Raw genomic sequence first — 19699 nt, 5'->3', positions numbered from 1 at the left:
TTTTCTCATGATAATATCATTGGGTACCTTTAAATATAGCACTTCCAAATCTGTAAACTGTGATTTGAGGTCCGAGTGAAAGAAAATGGTTCTTTTATCCCACATTTTTATTGGCATATAATTTACATCAAGTGACATGCTGCTCAGGTTTTAAGTGTTTCGTTCAATCCATTTTTGAAGAACGTTTACCAAGACATGGAATATTTTTTTCTCTTCCAGGAAGTTCCCACACCTCTTCTCAAATTTCCACTCCCAGAATCAACCGCCCATCTGACTTCTATCACCGTAGCTTGGTTTTTGCTACATTAGAATTTCTTATACATGGACCACACAGTACACATATCTTTGTATCCAGCTTCATTCACTCATCATAGGTTTGGGATTCAACCATGACACCGTGCATAATTAGAAGCTCATTCCTTCGCATTGCTTGGTCCTGTGTCGCATGCCTACACCACGATGCATTTATCCATTCATTCTTCACTGATGGACACCTGGGCTGTGTTCCAGTTTCAGCATTCTATGAATAAAGTTACTAAGAACACTCCTATGCAAAAAAAAAAAAAAACAAAATGTGAAAATATATTTTCATTTCTCTCAGGTCAACATCTAAAGCGGAATTGCTGGTCATAGGGTAAACTTTTTTTTTTTTTTTTTGGTCCTTACTGGTGGCATATGGAAGTTCCTGGGCCAGGGTCTGAATCCAAGCCGCAGCTGTAACCTATGCCACAGCTGCAGCAATGCCAGATCCTAAACCCACTGCACCACAGGGGAACTCCCAGGGTAAACATATTTTTAACTGGTTTAGACAGTGCCAATTTTCCAAAGTGGTTATACCGTTTTATACTCCTACCAGCCATGCATTAGAGTTCCAGTCCTTCTGCATCCTCTCTCACATTTCATACTGTCAGTTTTTTCTCACTTTAATCCTTTTGGTAGCTAACCTCCAGTGGATAACTAGGAGTGATTCACTGTAATTTTAATTTGCATCTACCTGAAGCCTAATGATGTTGAACACTTTTTCCAGGGCTTACTTTTTTAGGGGATATACTTTTGCATATCTTACTTGGTGAAGTTTCTATTAAAGCTGTTTTGCCCATTTTTAATTGGAATGTCTTTATTATGGAATTGCAGAAATTTTTATATTCTGGATGCAAGGCTTCTCTCAGCATATGTGTTAGCCAATTCATTTCCCTAATAGTGTCTTTTGATGACCATGTATTTTTTTTTTGATGAAATCCAACTTACCAAATTTTATTTTTATGGCCCATGCTTTCTGTGGCCTCTCTAAGAAGTCTTTGGCTACCCCAAAGTCGCAAAAAACTTCTTCTATGTTTTTTCCAGCCCTTTTATGGCTTTTGCTTTCATGTTTAAGTCAATAACCCATATTGAACTGATGTTTATAGATGATTAAAGGTAGAAGCCAAGGTTCTTTTCTTTTCAAATGGATATCAATGGTTCCCATACCATTTGCTGGAGAGATTTTTCATTCCCTATTGAATTTCCCTGACACCCTTGTCAAAAATCTTTGGACCACCTATCTGTAGATCTGTGTACAGACTCCATTGTGTTCCTTTTATCCATTTATTCAGACTTTCATCAATACGACACTGTCTTGATTACTGTAGCTATGCAGTCAGTCTTGTAATAAGGCGGGGTAAGTCTTCCAAATGTGTTTTACCTTTTCAGTATTGTTTTGGTTATTCTAGGCCTTCTTGTCTTTCCATAAAAATTTTAAAATCACTCTGTCAAAGGGAAAAACACCCACTTTGTGGGCCTTCATTTGGAATAGATCAATTTGGGCGAATTGATATTTTAATAACATTGAGTCTTCTAATCCATATACATGGTACATATTTTCATTAACTCAGATCTTCTAATATTTCTGTCAGCAATATTTTGTAATTTTAGTCTCATGCATCTTTCATTAAATGTATCCCTAAGCATTTAATTTTTATGCTAGAGTAAATGTTATTTATAATTTTCTCATTGTCGACTATTCATTTCCGGTATATGGAATCAAAACTTTGTTAAACCTTTCACTACTGCAAAATAAAATGATTACCTTACTCATTTTTTGAAAAATCCTTAGGAGTCTTTTTGTAAAAAATCATGTTACCTGTAAATAAAGACGATTTTGCTTCTTCCTTTCCAATCTATTTGTGCTTTATTGACTGTGCTTATATTATTGTCTTGTCTAAGACTTCCAATAAAATGCTGAATAAAATTTGTAACAGAGGCATCATCATTTTGTCTTCAACCTCTGCGAGAAAGAATTCACTGGAGGGTTTTGTAGATGCTATTTGTCAGGCTGAGAGAGACCCCTCTTGTGCCTTGTTGAAGTTTTTATCATGAATGGGTGTCAACTTTTCTCCACAGCTTTTTCTGAATCTCTGAAAATAAGATTTTCTTCTGTAGCCAAAGTGGTAAATTATACTGATTGATTATTAGCATTACATCAACTTTATATTCCTGGGACATACTCTACTCTTTTCTATATATTACGGATTGCATTTGCTAATCATTTTTGAGGATTTTATACCTATGTTAATGAGGAGCTATAATCTGTAATTTTTTCTTTTTTTTTTTTTTTGCGGGATGGCGGGGGTGCTGCACTAACGGCTTATGGAGATTCCCAGGCTAGTGGTTGAATCAGAGCTACAGCTGCCAGCCTACACCACAGCCACAGAAACACAGGATCTGAGCCGCGTCTTCGCCCTACACCACAGCTCACAGCAATGCTGGATCCTTAACCCACTGAGCGAGGCCAGGGATTGAACCGACAACCTCATGGTTCCTAGTCAAATTCATTTCTGCTGCGCCACGATGGGAACTCCATGTAATTTTCTTTTCTTATAATGTCCTTGTCTGGTACAGGTATCAAAGTAAGCCTGGACTCAGACGTTGGGAAGTATTCTCTGATACTCTACGTTCTGAAATCGTTTGTGTAGAATTGATATGAGTTCTTCCTTAAATATTTGAAAGAATTCACCAGAAAAACTATCGGGGCCTGGACATTTGTTTGTGGGAAGTTGTTTCATTACAAAGTCAATTTCTTTAGTGAATACAGGATTTAGATATTGTTTCTTCTTGTGTCAGTTTTACAAGATTTTTTTTTTCTTTTTACAGGTACCCCTGTGACATATGGAAGTTCTCAGACGAGGGGGTCCAATCTGAGCTGCAGCTGGGACCTATGCCACAGCCACATCCACCCCAGATCAGAGCCGCACGTCTGACTTACGGCACAGCTTGCGGCAATGCCAGATCCCTAACCCAGTGAGCAAGAACAGGGATCTAACTTGCATCCTCACAGGGACAATGTCAGGTCCTTACCCTGCTGAGCCACAACAGGAACTCCTATAAGTTATGTTTCTTAAGTAATGTGTCCTTTTCATCCAAGCCACTGATGACTTAGATGTTTTTAAATGTTGGATATTTTGTGGAATTGGATGTTTTGTAGCCTATTACAGTAAAATTGTTCATAATACCACCCCGTCATCCTTCTAATGTCTTCAGCGATGCTCCCTTTTTAGTTCTGGTGTTAATAATTTGCATCTTCTCACTTTTTCTTTTTGCTTTTTAGGGCTGCACTCATGACACACAGAGGTCCCAGGCTAAGGGTTTAACTGGAGTTACAGCTGCTGGCCTATACCACAGCCATAGCAACACAGGATCCGAGCAGCGTCTGCAACCTACACCACAGCTCACAGCAGTGCCGGATCCTTAACCCACTGAGTGAGGCCAAGGACTGAACCTGCAACCTCATGGTTACTAGTTGGATTCATTTACACTGTGCCACAACAGGAACTCCTCACTTTTTCCTTTCCAAAATTTTTCCTTTTCTTTTTCTTTTTTTTTATTTTTAGGGCTGCACCCACATTATGTGGAGGTTCCCAGGCTAGGGGTCTCATCAGAGCTGTAGGTGCCAGCCACAGTCACAGCCACAACACCACGGGATTCAAGCTGCGTCTGCAACCTACACCACAGCTCACGGCAACGCCAGATCCTTAACCCACTGAGCAAGGCCAGGGATTGAACCTGCATCCTCATGGATGCTAGTCAGATTCATTTCCCCTGAGCTACAACGGGAACTCCTATAATTTTTTTAGCAGTTAAAAAAAAACAAAACGTAAAATCTATCCTCATAACCATTTCTAAGTCTTACGTATATTCACATTGTTAACCAATTCCCAGAATGTATATTTACACTGTTGTTAATTGATCTCCAGAACTTTTCATCTTGCAAAACTGAAATTTATATCCATGAAATAACAAATTTTCTAGGTGTTTATCAATTAATCTTTTTAACAAATCAATATTAATCTTTCTGATTTGCTCTAGTATTTGATTTCTGTTTTCTGATTTTCACTCTTATTTTGGTTTAATTAGCTCATTTACAAGCTCATTTCTTATAAACGTTTTAAGGTGAAAACAAAAGTAATTGATTTGGGGACAAAACTTTCATTGAAAATTACATGCACCCCTATGTTCACTGCAGCACTATTCACAATGGCCGAAACATGGAAACAACCTAAATGTCCTTCCACAGATGAATGGATTAGGAAGAAGTGGTATATATACACAATGAAATACTACTCAGCCATAAAAAAGAACAAAATAATGCCATTTGCAGCAACATGGATGGAACTAGACTCTCATACCAAGTGAAGTAAGTCAGAAAGAGAAAGACAAATACCATATGATATCACTTTTTTTTCTGGAATCTAATATATGGTACAAATGAGCCTATTTATAGAAAAGAAACAAGTCATAGGCATGGAGGACAGATTTGTGGTTGCCAAGGGGTAGGGGGAGGGAGTGGGATGGACTGGGAGTTTGAAGTTAGTAGTTGCAAACTATTGTATTTGGAGTGGATAAGCAATGAGATCCTGCTGTATAGCACAGGGACCTCTATCTAATCACATGTGATGGAACATGATGGAGGATAAAGTGAGAAAAAGACTATATATGTGTGTATAACTGGGTCACTTTGCTGTATAGCAGAAATTGACAGAACATTGTAAACCAACTATAATAAAAAAAAATAACTGATTTCACACCCTTTTTTTCTAATATAAGCATTTAAAGCTACACATTTAAAACCTGTGCATTGTATCCCACAAATTTTGATGTCATCTTTTTGTTATCATTAAAGTATTTTCCAATGTCCTTTGTGACTCTTTGACTCATTGGCTATTTAGTCCTGCACGAACTCCTGTATGTAGTCCAATAATTTTTTAAATTTCCAAATATTTGAGGGATTCTGTAGGCATCCTATTGTCATTGATTTCAACTTTAATTCCATTTTGTTCAGAGAACATTCTTAGAATTAAATTATTAAAATGTACTTAGACTTGTTTTATGATCAGGCTTATGGTCTATGTCGAGGAATGCTCCATGTACACTTGAAAGCACATGTGTCTTGCTTGTGTTGGGTGGAGTGTTCAATAAACGTAAATTAGATCAGGTTATTGACAGTGTTGTTCAAATCTTCCACACGATCATCTTTCAATAGATCAATTACTGAGAAAATGGTCTCAAATTCTTCAGCTTTGATTCAGCTTCAGGTCTGTCAATTTTTGCTTTATGTGTTTTGGAGCTTTGCTCTGAGGTTTAAATTTTAGATTTTTATGTCTTTGTGATTAACACTTAATGTCATCATAAAATGCCCCTTTAATCTTTGTCACCTTGAAGTCTACTCATTCTGATATTAATACAGCTTCAACTGTTTTCTTACACATAGTGTTTGCATGGTATCTTTTCCCAACTTTTAATTTTCCTTCTGTTTGTGACTTTATACTTAAAGGGTATTTCTTATAAACCAGGTGTAGTTCAGTCTTGCATTTTTATTGTCTGACAATGTCTGCCTTTTAAATTGGGAAGGTTAATCCATTTACATGCAATTCAATTATTTATATATTTTCATTTTAAATAGATCAAATTTGTGTTTGATTATTATTGGTCCTTCATGCCCTTTGTTTTTCTGTTCCTCCTATCCTGAATTTTTGGAATTAAGCCAGTATTTTTAATATTTCATTTCATCTTCCCTACTGACGTTAGGCATGCCTATTTGTATTTTATTTTAGTGATGTCTCCAGAGATTACATGTTTATATTTATCACTTAACTTTCAAAAAATATTTTATCACTTCCTGAATGGCTTAGGAACTAATGACAGTATATTTGCAGTTACAACACTCTCACCCTTTGTGCCTTTGTTGCCATAGGTTTTAGATCTAAAAGACAATAAACATCCGTATTCCTTTGTTATTTTTACTTCAAATGACCAACTATCTTTAAAGACTCATAAAAGTGCTTTGAATTTATAGTCTCCTTCATTCTTTCTGGTGTTTTCATTCATACTAGTCCTTCCTGGAGGACCAGGTTGTCTTTTGAAATAATTTTCTTTTAGCCCATAGAACTCCATTTAGCATTTCCTGCTCTTCTGGAAATTGATTCTTTCAGCTGTTGTTTGCGTGACTATGTCTCTATTTCATCCTCATTTTTAAAGTATATTTTCACTGGATATAGAATACTAGGTTGACATGGGTTGGTTTGTTGGCTTGTTTTTCCTTGTGGCACTCTAAAGATGACATCCCATTGTCTCTGGTTTCTAGGATTTCTAATGAAAAGTCAATTCTCATTCTCGTCATCATTCCTCTATGTCTATGATAAATCTATGGTAAATATTTTTCTTTGTCCTTTTCTAGCAATTTAACAATGATCCTGATTGGAGTTATCTAAGCTTCTTAGACTTAAGGTGGTTTGACTTTTTTTCATTAGTTTTGGAAAATATTTGGTCCCTATCTCTTCAAATATTTTTTCTGCCCTTTTCTCTCTCATTTTTTTCTAGGATTCCAATGAAAAGTGCATTAGACTTTTTCGTTTTATCCCTTATAGCTCAAATGCTGTTTCATTTTTGAAACTCTTTTCTCTTTTTGTTTCTGTTCAGGTGATTGCTATTGACAGGTCTTTATTGATTCTTTCTTCGGTTGTGTCCCATTTCCTAAATTCACCAACAAAATTTTCATGCCTGACATCTCATTTTTCATTTCTAGTATTTTCATTTAGCTCTTTTTAATACTTTCCATAACTCTGATGGAATTCTCTGTCATGCATGTTGCCCACCTTTTCCACTAGATCATTTTAACATACTTATCACAGTTATTTTACAGTTCCTGTCTGATAATTTTAACATTTGGGCCAACTTTGGTCTGGTTCTATTGATTATTTTATCTCTTGACAAGTAGCCATATCATTATTTGGAGAATGTGTATGTGCCATTAGTTTATACTGAATGCTACACAGTGTGTGCAAAATATATTTAGTGAGGTAAATACTCCCTAAAATGGAGAATTCCTTTCTTCCATCAGGCTGTTAATGACACAAGTTTCATTAGTGTCGAGTCTGTAACAAGGCTGGGTTTAGACTTCATTACTGCTTTAGTCATAGTCTGTATTTCAAATTTTCTTAGTGGTGGACCCATGCTCAGGCTGCCCAATACTTAGGGTGAAGCCAAATATAATAGATTCTATGAATTCTCCTCTGCCACCACCAACTTCAGCAGGCTTAAATGCTGCACTACCGAAGAGGTCTCTCTCAGCATCCCTGTGCCTCTCCTAGTGGTTCACTGCTGCCTGGTGCTTTGTGCAAAGCCCAGCATTTAGCTCTATATATCTGTGCCTCAGAGAGGATCACTCTTCACCCTCCTGTCTGTTCTCCAATGGGAGTTTACACTGTCTCATGCTCAGTGCGGAACCAGAGCTTGGGGAGGTTTCTGGCCCTTACCCAGTAGCAGATAATCACTGACTCTTTTCCATGTTGTATCTAAGAGGGTTCCACTTGGTTTTCCTGCACTGGCCCTCAGTGCTAGGCAGGCCTTGTATGCCTCTGCCTCAGGGGTGGGCCTTTCTCAACACTCCTGCCCTCTCCTGGTGGCAGATAACTTCTGCCTTTAATTCTTGGAAGGTCAGGAAACAGGAGAGTTTGTATTGGTTCTCCTGCTTGAACTATAGACTCAGGCAGGTTTGTGTACCTTTTCTCTTTATTCTCCTGTCCTGCCCCCAATCCTCCCTGCCAGCCAAAAGAAGCATGAAGACACCTCCTTTGCCTGGGGCTTTCACAAATTCCAAAGTGTTATGCTACCCATCTTTGGCTCTTAAAAATTCATTCCAACTTCAGCTGTTTTCTTCTCACTTGCTTCTGTCATGCCCGCCTCCTCTTGCTGCAGCTCAGCCCAAGATGAAGATGAAACAATCATGTGTTCCAGCTCTTCTGGGAGGGGCTGTCATCCTTTGGACCTTAATTAATCAGCATACCTTATGTCCTCAGCTTCTGACAGACTTAAAAATACATGATTTTGCAGAGGGCCTGGATTCTTATTGTTAGAGTGGGAGAAACCTCTTCTTGCAACTTTTTCCATGCCAGGCAGAAGACCTCCTTAAATATGAATATGAATAATAAACAACCTCTCCCCTTCTGGTATGAATTTATAAGATTTAAGACACAAATTCACTTTTTGTATCTGTATTCTTTCCTAGTGAAACTGTAATAAAATCTTGCCACTTTCCTTTAGTCCCACAAGTCCTTGCACAGAGAGCTCATGAATAGTAATGGCATGAGGAATTGGTGCACAATCACCAAAGGAATGGTTAACATTAGAACAACCACAACAGACATCTGTCGGGCACACAGCAGGTGAAGCAGGCTATATCTCATGCATGTATGATTTTATGTTTCACAACTTGGTGAACTAGGTAACTGTTTTCCAGATGTCAAAATTCATGTTCCGAGAAATGAAATGACTTTTCCAAGGCCATACAGCTACTGCCGAGAGAAACCAAGACTTGAATTTGAAGCGGTCTGGATTCTAGAGTCTCCACTCTTAACCTCCATTGTATAAAGGAGTGAGTGAGGGGTTAAATATTTACTTAAACTAAATTTTCTTATTTTGATGCTCCAACTTCTAATTCATAGAGCTCTCCATACATCCAGGGTTAGGGCAACACACACACACACACACACACACACCCATTTTCACAGAAATCTGCCACAAAGAAATGCCATTCACACAATTCATCTCATCAGAATGCTCTTACATCACCCTACTGCCTTTAGAAGGGGACACCTTCCAGCCCACCCACCCAATGTAACGGGCAGAAGGCCAAGGCTGGATGGAGGTTTGCAGAGTGTGGCAGCAGGGCAAGGCTCCTAAGCAGGACTAGCCTGCAGAGGAGTCCTGGGAAAAATGCAGAGAGAAGATGAAACTGGCTTTGGAGAGCCTCTGAGGCACGGGGGGCGGGGGGGGGGGCTCCGCTGACGGCCTGACTTGGGGAGGGAGCGGGAAGCCTTGATGCACTGTGGGGTCATCCACTAGTGGAGCCTAAGGCCCAACTCACAGTCTTAAGGAAGTGGAAGGAAAAATTATCCATGGAACGACATATGCAATTCAGTACCATAACCTCCCCCACAGCCTGTCTAGAACAGGGCCCGCTTTTCTTGAAGCAATCTCTTGGCTGTTCAAAGGAAGACTTTCCCGAGTCCCTTTAAAATTAGAGACGTTGCCATTAGGGGCGAAGAGATCAAAAGCAGCTTAATCTCCTCTATCAGCGGGCCAGCCACTTACCAGGTCTGAGAATGTTCCCCACGTGCTGCTTCCTGAGCCTGCCTGACAGTCCCTGGGGTTGGTACCTTGGATCTTGGAACACAGAAATATGGTTTCACTTATGCAGGTTGCTATCTCTGGGAGACGCGGGGAATGATAACACAATGGCCCAATCATCTCCCACCTCAATGGCGGCAAAACGGTATTTCGGAATTCATAATTGGAATAGCTGTGGTTGCTTTCTTTAAAGAGGGATCAAAACATGGAAATCCATCCAAGAGCGCTGCTCGTGTAACCTGAGAACGGGCGGTGATCATTAATGGAGCACGTGCAAGGCACTTGCCCTCCTGTCCTTGAGAAAGAGTCCCTCGGCATTCCTCAGGGAGCAGGGGGCCCTGGGGCGCCAAGCACTTGGGAAGGCACTGCTTCTGCAAGAGGCTGGTATTGCGGGCTTACCTGGTCTAGGCTCTCTCTTACACCACCGGACTGCTACCAATCAAGGTTGCATTATTAGAAGTACACATCCAAGAACAAAGGAGGTGAGGCCCTTCTTGCCTCTATATGACTCACTTAGGGGGTGCTGCATTTGGAACCCTTGTACCTTACTGTGGACTTTGTCCCAACAGAGTGAGCCCTGTGGAGGGGTGCTCAGGATGAGAGGAGTTGTGTGACCAAGACCTGCGAAGTGGTTATACAGTCCGGATGAATTTAGCCTGGTTATATTTTTATTTCTGTCCTATTTATCAGCACTCTACCCCATACTCAAACCTTTCTGACTCTGTACTCTAATCTCACACACACTGATCCTTCTCCCACAAATATACCTTGGCTTCTTGACAGCAGGGATGAGGGGTGGTGGTTAGCACACAATACCTGGCATGCTTGGGAAATGTTTGTTGAATGAATGAATGAATGAATGAATGAGGGAGTAAAAAGACAAACAAACAGGCTGCCTTAGAGGGATGAATTCCCACATGGCAGTATCTGCCCACCTGGCTGGTCCGTGGGATGGCGGGAAGACCCTGGCCTGCTAATGGAAGCAGGTAATGACACTCCAGCTGCCTTCCAAAGAGGTGCTAGGGTTAAAGGACTAAGGTCCTCCGGAATCTAGAAGCAAATTGGGCTTCCACCCAAGAAAGCATAATAATGATTAGCAAATTGGAAGACACCAAAGACTGGGGTCAAGGCAGAGGCCTGAAGCTGTGGGACCCTGGGCAAATTTCCAAGCCCCTCTGTGCCTTTGCTTCCTTTTGTGTCAAATAGCTAAAAATCACAGCCAGTTGATGGGTGATGGTTCCAGGGAAGGACACATTAAAAACAAGTGAGAGCCCTAAATAATACCTCTTCAGGGGAGGAAAGGGAGAAAACAGTGACGATAAGGGAGATAAGTGCCATCGGGGGAGGGGACGGTCTGGCCTGAGATATGGGGTGGGAAGAGGGGGGGCAGCCCTGGAACTCACTGGGCCCAAAGTGCTCAAGTCCTTGACTTACAGGCAGCCCACCAGGAGGTCTGGGTTGACGCTAAACCCAGCCAGGAGGCTGGCAGTGGAGAGGAGGCAGAGGCTGGGTCTCTGCACAGAGACAGAGGGCCCTGTGCCAAGGTCTGCACATCCAGGACAGGAGGATGAAGCTCATGACTGCGGTTCTATTGCCATCAACCCTATGCAGAGAACACACCCAGAACCTCATATTTGTGTTCCCCCCTTGCTTTGGCCACTAGGAGGCTCAGACTCTAATTTGCAGCCTACCCCCAGGAAAAGCACTGGACTGGTGGCCTTTTTCTTTTTTCTGTTTTCAGTCCCCTCCTATGAGACCATAAGCTCCCAGGGAGCAGGAACCATGGCTATTTGGTTCACTGCTCTACCCACAGAGCCAGGTACACAATCAACACTCAAGAGATACTTGCTGGATGTCCTGTCACACACCTGTTTCCTTACCCTCTTTTTTTTTTTTTTTTTTTTTTTTTTTTGTCTTTTTAGGGCCGCACCTGCAGCATGTGGAGGTTCCCAGGCTAGGGGTCGAATCAGAGCTACAGCCACAGCCACAGCCATGCCAGATCCGAGCCACGTCTGTGACCTACACCACCACTCACAGCAACGCCGGATCCTTAACCCACTGAGCAAGGCCAGGGATTGAACCTGCAACCTCATGGTTCCTAGTCAGATTTGTTTCTGCTGCGCCACGATGGGAACTCCCCCTCTTTTCCTTTTGCCCCAGTTTCTTCCCTTATGGCGTGTTTATTCTGCTCTAGCAGCCGTATTTCTGAAACCACCTCAAGTCCTCTTCTGCACAAGGTGGGGTAAAAATAAATACATGAGAAAAAGAGATGCCTAACAAATAAAGAACCCATGGATGCATCCGTCCCCCAAGCAGCTTGTGTAACGTGGCTCCGCTGACCTTTCCCGCTCCCTCCCAGAGGCAGGCTGGGCGGGTACAGGCGCAGAAGGCGCTGGTTCTGAAGTTCAGCTTTGTCCTTAGGAGGCCCTCCTACCACGCTGCTCCCAGAGATTGGGTTACCTCCAGGCCCAGCTGAAAGGTTGCCTAGCAACGCTCATCGGACTCCTCACCTCTAAATCCCTCATTTGTGTCTTACACGTACACAGTGTGGTGTGAGCGTGACCCCGAGCCCCATCCTCCTCCCCCAGCTCCCCGCCTGAAACAGGCTGCTCCGCCTGCATTGCCAGAACCTCCTTCTGTGCCTCGCCTGTGACTTCCAGCCTGGACCCCTGCTGCTTCCCGTCGAGCATGAGCACAGAGGCAGACAAGCAGACGAGGTTCGAGCCCCAGAGCCACCACGGCAGATTAGCACAAGGCAGAGAGAAGAAGGACAAAAGATGAGCTGTCAGCCCGCAAAGGTCCCGCTGATGCAGACCTGTCACCCCCTGGGACCGCCTCCTTTGAGATTGTCTGTTCTCAGGAAAACCTTTGATTTTTCATGCAGAGGGTCGAAGACAGGCACACGTGTAAATAAATGAAGTGCAGCTTAAGAACATGTCTAAACAATGCGTGAAAACACATACCCTTACTCTAAAGTAAGATAGTATGCCAACTGTTGCATTTGGACACGATAAGCCATGAGACCCTGCTGGATAGCACGGGGAACTCTACCCAGCCACTTGTGATGGAACATGATGGAGGAGAAGGTGAGAAAAAGAATAAATAGATAGTCACTTTTCTATACAGCAGAAATTGATGGAACATACGTCAACTATACTTTAAAAAATTAAAAAATAAAGGAAGGCAGTACGCAGCACCCATCTGGGGAAGCAGGAATGCAGGAGGAGTCTGCGAGACACAGCTTCATGCGCCCTCAAATTTTCTATGTGCCTTTCCAAGGGCCATGAAAAAGAACAAAGCAGCCCCAACTCAGAGACTCACAAGCGTGGGCCAGGGCGGTAGACGTGGGGCATCTCCCCTTTCCTCCGGCTCTAAGCAACCTTGCCAGGCAACCTCCTGGCTGCCAGCAAGGATCGATTTTGCCGTGGCCTCTCTCGCTGCTCTTCCAGCTTAACTACCAGGCAACTGTCAGCCACAAGACTGTCTGGAGGAAAACATGGATCTTTCCCCTTTCCTCAAAGAGCAAAGCCGTGCCTTCCTGACCTGGGTCTAACGCCAGTCCCCTCCATCAGGCCTCTGTCCCTCGGCCAAAAGTTAAAACATTAAGCATGACACACCAAAAAAAAAAAAAAAAAAAAAAAAAGGCAACAGAGCCATTTAAGCTCTTTATGATGAAATGTATTTTTGATAGGGAAATGAAGACCAGATGAGGGGAAAGCATCAAAGCGAGATATTGTGGAGCTGTGCTGGCCAAGAGGTGGCCACGCCACTGGCCACATAGGTCTCTTTGAGTTTCCCGGGAATGCATTACAATGAAAGACAAATAAAACCCAGTCCTTCCAGTGCGCTAGCCACACGTCCAAAGCAGACCCACGTGGCGGGTGGCTCCTGTGTCAGTTGGCTCCGATATTCAAGAACATTGCTGTCATTGCAGAAAGTTCTACTGGACAGCACTGCCATGGATCATTCTAAGAGCAGGCTGTGGTCACAGTGGTCTGTCCCCAGCATGGTGCACTCTATCCACAGGCCCTGTTGGATGCCCATATGCCCCTGATCAACCCTTCTCAGCTGGCCCTCAGTTTCCAAAAAATAAATAAATAAATAAAGCCCTAGCATCCAAGGCCCAGACACCTCTGGAAAATTTTCCTAGCACCCAAAATGCCACATCTCAGCCAGACTTATCCTGGCATCCAAAGTTACCCTGTGACCCATCCTGCGAGCCCACGTCCCCCCTGCTCTAGGGGCGTAGTGGATGGATAGGCAGCCCTCTGTAAGAGGTGAATGTGAACTTATTTGGAAAAAGAATCTTTGCAGATGCAACTAGGAAAAGGTCATCCTGGGTTCATTCACAGGCCCTGACGCCAAGGACAAGTGTCTTGATAAGCAGGGCAGAAGAGACAGAGAGAAGAGAAGGCCGCCTGAAGACGGAGGCAGGAATGAGTTACGGAGCTCCAAGCCAAGGAGAGCCCGGGCCGCCGGCAGCCACCAGAAGCTCCAAGTGACGCATGCAACAGATACTCCCTGAGAGCCTCCGGGGGGAGCCAACCCTGCCAACACCTGGATTTTGAACTTCTGGCCTCCAGAACGGTGAGAGAATAAATTTCTGTTGTTTTAAGCCAGCTAATTTGTTACAGCAGCCCGAGGAAACAAATGCGAGGGGTTAATGGCAAATTATGACGGAATGGGTTTCCTCTCCCAAAGGAATCCCCTCCTGGCCTGTGACTTCCAGCCTGGACCCATGGGTCCCCGCTGAGCCTGAGCAGAGGCTGAGTTCTGAACCCCACCCCCCGTAGTTCTGACTTGCACGTGCCAGAAAGAAGCACGTGCTGCGGGTGACAGAGTGATCTGGGGACAAGGACGCCTCCTCAGGACTCCTCCAATGATGCTACACAGATGGCTGTGGCACCCCTCCCACTGTCCAGGCCCTTCTCCCCACGGCGCCGGGCGAGGATGCCCCTTCTCCCCTCTCTTCTCCTGCTGGTCTCATTCCTACCCTTACGCCTGGGTTCATCTCCAAAGCCACCCACTCCAGGAAGCCTCCTCGGACCACCCCACCCCAGCCTGACAGCTGCACGCCATGGCAGAAGGAGCCCTGGGTTCTAGGCTCTGCACAGCCACAGCCTCACGGTGAGACCCCCATCAGTCTATCTCTGCGTCTCTCTGGGCCTCCCTCGGTCCATCTACAGCATGAGGGGTGAGGCTAGGCCGTCTCAACCACTTCCAGCGCTCATGGGGCACACTGACTGGTTTGTACCACTATTCACCTTTTCTGCCTGACATGCAGTAGATATTAAATAGCCATAATATTCACTGTGATGATAAAAAACTAACATTTATCACATCAGACAGGATACTAAATGCTTTACATATATTATCACACTAGATCAATTTTTTTCTTTTTTTTTTTTTTTTGGAATGGATGGCTGAAGACAAAGGAGGGATGGATGCGGGGAGGGCAGAGTGCTCTCTAACCAAGTACCAGACTCGCCAAGGCAGAACCAGCGTGGAGCTTAACTTACCACGAGGGGCTCGGTAAATATGCAGAGGGAACACTAAGCAACTTACAGAAGGGAGAGACTTAGCAAGTCTCTTCTATGGGAATAGGGTACCCCCATTCCCAGTGGCCTACCCACCCCTCTCCCTCCCGTGGGCTGTAGGAAATTCTGAAAGGACTCAGCCTCGAACGAGAGAACGCCGACAGTAAGAGGATTCTTGCCCTGATGCTTACCTGAGCATCTCTGAATTTGTTCTCCAGCCCACTGGCCTGGCTGCCCTGGAGCAGAGGGACACGGGGACTCAGCTCAGACCATAAACCAGTAGGATTAACCCCCATGTCAATACCTGCTTGTTGTCAGGGAGCTGCTCGGTCGCCGGAGAGCCCTCTGAGATGACGTATTCCCTGCCACCTTGGCCTGCTCCCCTGGGCTGCCACGTCTCCCCTTCCCTTGTTTATATCGAGTAACCTGAGCTCCGCGGGCCTGACCGAGGCGTGTGAGTTCTGACACGGCCCAGAGAGGCCAGGATGGCTGCTGTCGGCCTTGTTCTCATTACTCTGCTGAGACGGGGCCTTGATCACATTACCCATCATTCAGGCTCCCCAGGGGATCAGCCTCTGGTTCCGAGGGCACAAGGTAAACCCGGGGAGGTCTTAGCAACGCCTATCACTGTCGACCCCCGGGGAACTTGCCGAATGTAAGGCATTCGCGCTCCGTCTCCCACCGGACCCCGGGGCAGGCAGCGAGCCCGCCCTCCGCCGGTGCACCTCGCGGTGCCAAAGGAAAGGCGCCTCATGCTATTAGCTCAAATAAGGAAAATCATGCTGGGGAGATTGAATTTTCTGCAGAGCTGGTGAAACTCGGTGATTTCTGAACACGTGGTGCTGGCAGGCGTGGGGACGTGGGCTGCCAGCCTGCGATTTATCAGCCGATTCTGGAGTCTATGCACAGGTTTATTAAATCAGCATGAGTCCCTCTCCTGCCTTCCTTGCAAATGTGAATCGCAAATCGCCAAAACCCAGAGAACACACGTGACCCGAGAGTTTCTTCTTGGGGCCTGGAGCATCTAGAGAGCTGGGGGAAGAGTGCTGTCAGCGGGAGGTCTCCACCAGCCGGCGGAACGCCCAGGCCAGGCAGAGAGAAGCAGCTAGGTGGGGTGCCCAGAGCACAGGTGCAGGCGGGGCACAGACCGGGGCCCACCTCCGCCCTTACGGGCTCATCCGCTCAGTCCTGCCTGTGCCAGGCAGTGGGCTGTGCATGGGGCACTCGGCCCAGAGAAGGACTTACCCCAGGTTCGGCCCTCACAGAGCTTATGGTCTCATCAAAGTTTTTGGAGCGATTGGAACTGTGTTTCTATCACTGGCCTCGCTGGAAAACGTGGGACACATCATTTCACTTCTCTGAACCTCAGTTTCCCCATTCTGCCACCTACAGGCAGAAGAGTAAATCAAAGGGACATCAAGTCCCGCACGTGGTGCCTGGCTCATCATTCCTGCTGAACCAGCATCTGCCACTTCTCTGGAAAGAAGGCAGTGACGAGTGACATCCTACCGAAACCAGGGGGCCCTCTCCCCATCCGATCCCTACCAACCCTCCCGGTTATGCCCAGACAACCGGGAGCCCAGACACCAGGCTCAGCCCCCTGGAGGCAGTGTGCTGGCACCCACGCAGCTCCGCCTGGAGAGAGCAGTTCTGCCCTGGGGCTCCTGTCCCCTGGAGCCTCAGTTTCAGGCCATCCTTCCTGGCAATCTACAGCAGCACTTCTTTCTCCCTCAGTCTTTTGGCCAGTAGGTCCTGAGCACACTCTCAGCCTCCAGCCGTCGCCTCTCTACAAAATGACCAAGATGGCAACGAGAAGCTTCCTCGCTGCAGCCAGGGCGTCCGGCCACCCTGGCCCACCTTCCGCAGGTCGAGGGCCAAAGACCCAAGATTTCCCTTTAATGCCCCCGCTGGGTCGCCTACTCCCCAGCAAACTTCGCTCCTGGACTCTTGGACTTTCAGTCCCAGGCTCCCCGGACCATCACCTCTGGGGCACAGAGCTCTTAGTCTTGGCCTGGGAGCAGGTGGATTCACTCCTCCCCATGGGACCTGAAGAGAGTGAGCCTATCAAAGCCAGAGCCCTCCCCGCCCCCGCTGGAGGTAGGCTGGTGGGATTTCGGGGAGAAGCCAGGCGCCCTCGGGGCTGTACCACCCTGAGCGTAGCTCCCGGGGCTGCTTTCCCGGCTCTGCTGTCTGCACCGCAGCCACCACTGAGGGTCCCACCCTGTTTCCTCCTTGCAGCCTAGGTAGGCCCTTCGCTCAGCGGCATTACACCCTGCATGTTGACCTTGCGCCATGTGCCTTGCCTGTCCAGGCCTCAGGGTGCCCTGAGGTGGGGTGCTGGTCCCTGCTGGGCGGGGTTGTATGAGAATGAGCAGAGTCGACCTGGCATCCAGAGAGCTGACCAGACATTCGGGACCGGTGTCTGTAGTGGGCACAGGGCGTGTCATGGCCAGGAGGGGCCCATACGCTCTCATGCATTCGAACACACCCCTTCCCTACCCCCCACGCCAAGACAAAGAGCGCTGTGCTAGCCCAACACGACCTCGGGTGGCAGCAGAGCTTTCAGGAGGGAGAGGGTCCCTTGCAGGACCACCAAAGGCCAACCTAGAGGAAACACAGCAAAACCATCACCGCAGCTGCATTTAGGTGACTGCACTACAGAGAACTTCCTTTTTCTAAGTTTATCTAATTCCTAAGATTTTTAAATGGGGTTTTTAAAAAGCAGACATCAGGGAGTTCCCGTTGTGGCTCAGTGATTAACGAATCCTACTAGGAACCATGAGGTTGAGGGTTCGATCCCTGGCCTCTCTCAGTGGGTTAAGGATCCGGCGTTGCTGTGAGCTGGGATGTAGGTTGCAGACGTGGCTCGGACCCCGCGTTGCTGTGGCTCTGGCGTAGGCCAGCGGCTACAGCTCCGATTCGACCCCTAGCCTGGGAACCTCCATATGCCGCGAGCACAGCCCTAAAAAAAAAAAAAAAAAAGCAAACATCAAAAGTGAAAGAAGCGGAGGAAGACGAGGAAGAAGGTGAGGAGCAGGGGGAGCACCTCGGAGCTGAGCATGAGGACGCGTGCACCCTGCGGATGTTCCCAGGGCCCCCTCCCCCAGACAGGACAGAGCCGTCGCGGACCAGCAAGGTGTCAGACAGAGTGGGTCTCACAGTGACCTGAGGCAGAGGTCAAAGACAGAGCCAGGTCTCTGCAAAAGCCCCTACCCAGGACAAGGAGACAAGGCTGGTCAAACGTGGGGACTCAGCCACACTCCGTGGTCCCGGACCACAGCCAGCACTTTGGGCTGCAGCTCTGGGGTCTCCCTGACAACCTGGGCTGCAGTGGAAGCCCCTGCAGGTCACTGAGGCTCCCCCAAGAAGGAAGTTGGGACTGAGACATCCCAGGGGTCATTTTAATTCTGTCTTTGACCTTCTTCTGCCTGGAGCAACCACCTTCCCAACAGAGATCCCTGCCGCACGGGTGGAGCAAAACCCCTGCACACCCTCCCGGGAGGCCAACAGATGCTCCGCCCAGCACACCTCCCCACGGCTGTCTGTCGGCCTACGTGCTTCCCAGGACAAACAGCCCTGACTCGGCCCCCGCACAGATGTGCAGCCACAGAGAGGGAGGGCCGGGCAATGACTTTTCATCACTGCAGTCTGCGTGATGCCTGTCACCCTGCCCTTTCATGCCAGGATCGAGAGGGGCCCAGGAAGGGACACATGTGTCACGGTAGGGGACCGATTACACCTGCTCATATCAAGTCCGTGCCGGGGCTCCTAGTTGCCCAGATGGTAGAGGGGATTTATGGCCCAAACCTGATTTCCCAGAATCCAGGGAAGGCAGGAACAGAGAGACAGAACCTGACAGAGCTTTCTTTCAGGTCTCACTGGGAGCCAGTGTATTTTTGAAGGGCTCTGGCCTCGCCTGCTTGCTGTACTTTATTGCTGGCAGAGAGACGGGAAATTTATTACTTTACAAATCATACCATTCGCAGCATAAATGAACTGTCTGGCCGCGGCACGCTCGAGCCCAGATGATTTGCGAAATGTCTAATGGTAAGCGGAGTTATGCTATCTGCTTACGGCCTCCGAGACAAAAGCCAACCATGAGGCAGAGCATCTGCACAGTGTAACTTGAGGCCGGCAAATTGGCTGCGACTCATAAATGTTGGCTCAGCAGCATTACATAACTCGGTGCGCTCGGCCAGGGACGCAGAGAAACACGGGGCAGCCCCTGGGCCCAGAGAGCCGGCCCTGACGGGGCTATGGATGACAGGCAGGGCACCCCGGGGGCTCGAGGCCCGAGGTCAGGGCCAGGCCGAGCTCCACAGCCCGGCCCGTTCTGAGGTCTGCGAGCAATCAAGAAGTGAGGTGGGCTCGGGGGGCCCGCCTGGGTTGGGGGTGCTTGCTACGGCCCTGCTGCTCCAGATGCCCCAGCTCGGGAGGATGGTTGTGCAATTGCAGCCCCCACATGTGGACAGGAGCCAAGCAGCACCCACAGCCCACCGGGT

The 19699-nt window shown here is 46.8% G+C and overlaps 1 protein-coding gene across 9 annotated transcripts in view; it reads right to left on the bottom strand.

The window, feature by feature from the left end:
• The window catches only part of LOC110259485 (uncharacterized), a 183750-nt gene that overhangs the window by 103481 nt on the left and 60570 nt on the right, over positions 1–19699 (bottom strand). The window contains exon 3 of one of the 9 annotated variants that reach the window (XM_085014616.1): positions 420–547. The exons of the other annotated variants lie outside the window; for them this stretch is intronic. The gene's annotated coding sequence lies outside the window, so the exon portion shown is untranslated. Of the gene's footprint in view, positions 1–419; positions 548–19699 lie in introns of those variants that run through there. 9 annotated transcript variants of the gene reach the window in all.

The sequence above is a fragment of the Sus scrofa genome, chromosome 2 (genome assembly GCF_054392235.1).
Source record: "Sus scrofa isolate SSC_HxYL_T2T_F1_AM1 chromosome 2, Sscrofa_HxYL_maternal_Yorkshire_Landrace_v2.0, whole genome shotgun sequence".
In the NCBI taxonomy this organism is placed as follows: domain Eukaryota; kingdom Metazoa; phylum Chordata; class Mammalia; order Artiodactyla; family Suidae; genus Sus; species Sus scrofa.
This window is presented reverse-complemented; position numbering and strand designations above follow the sequence as displayed.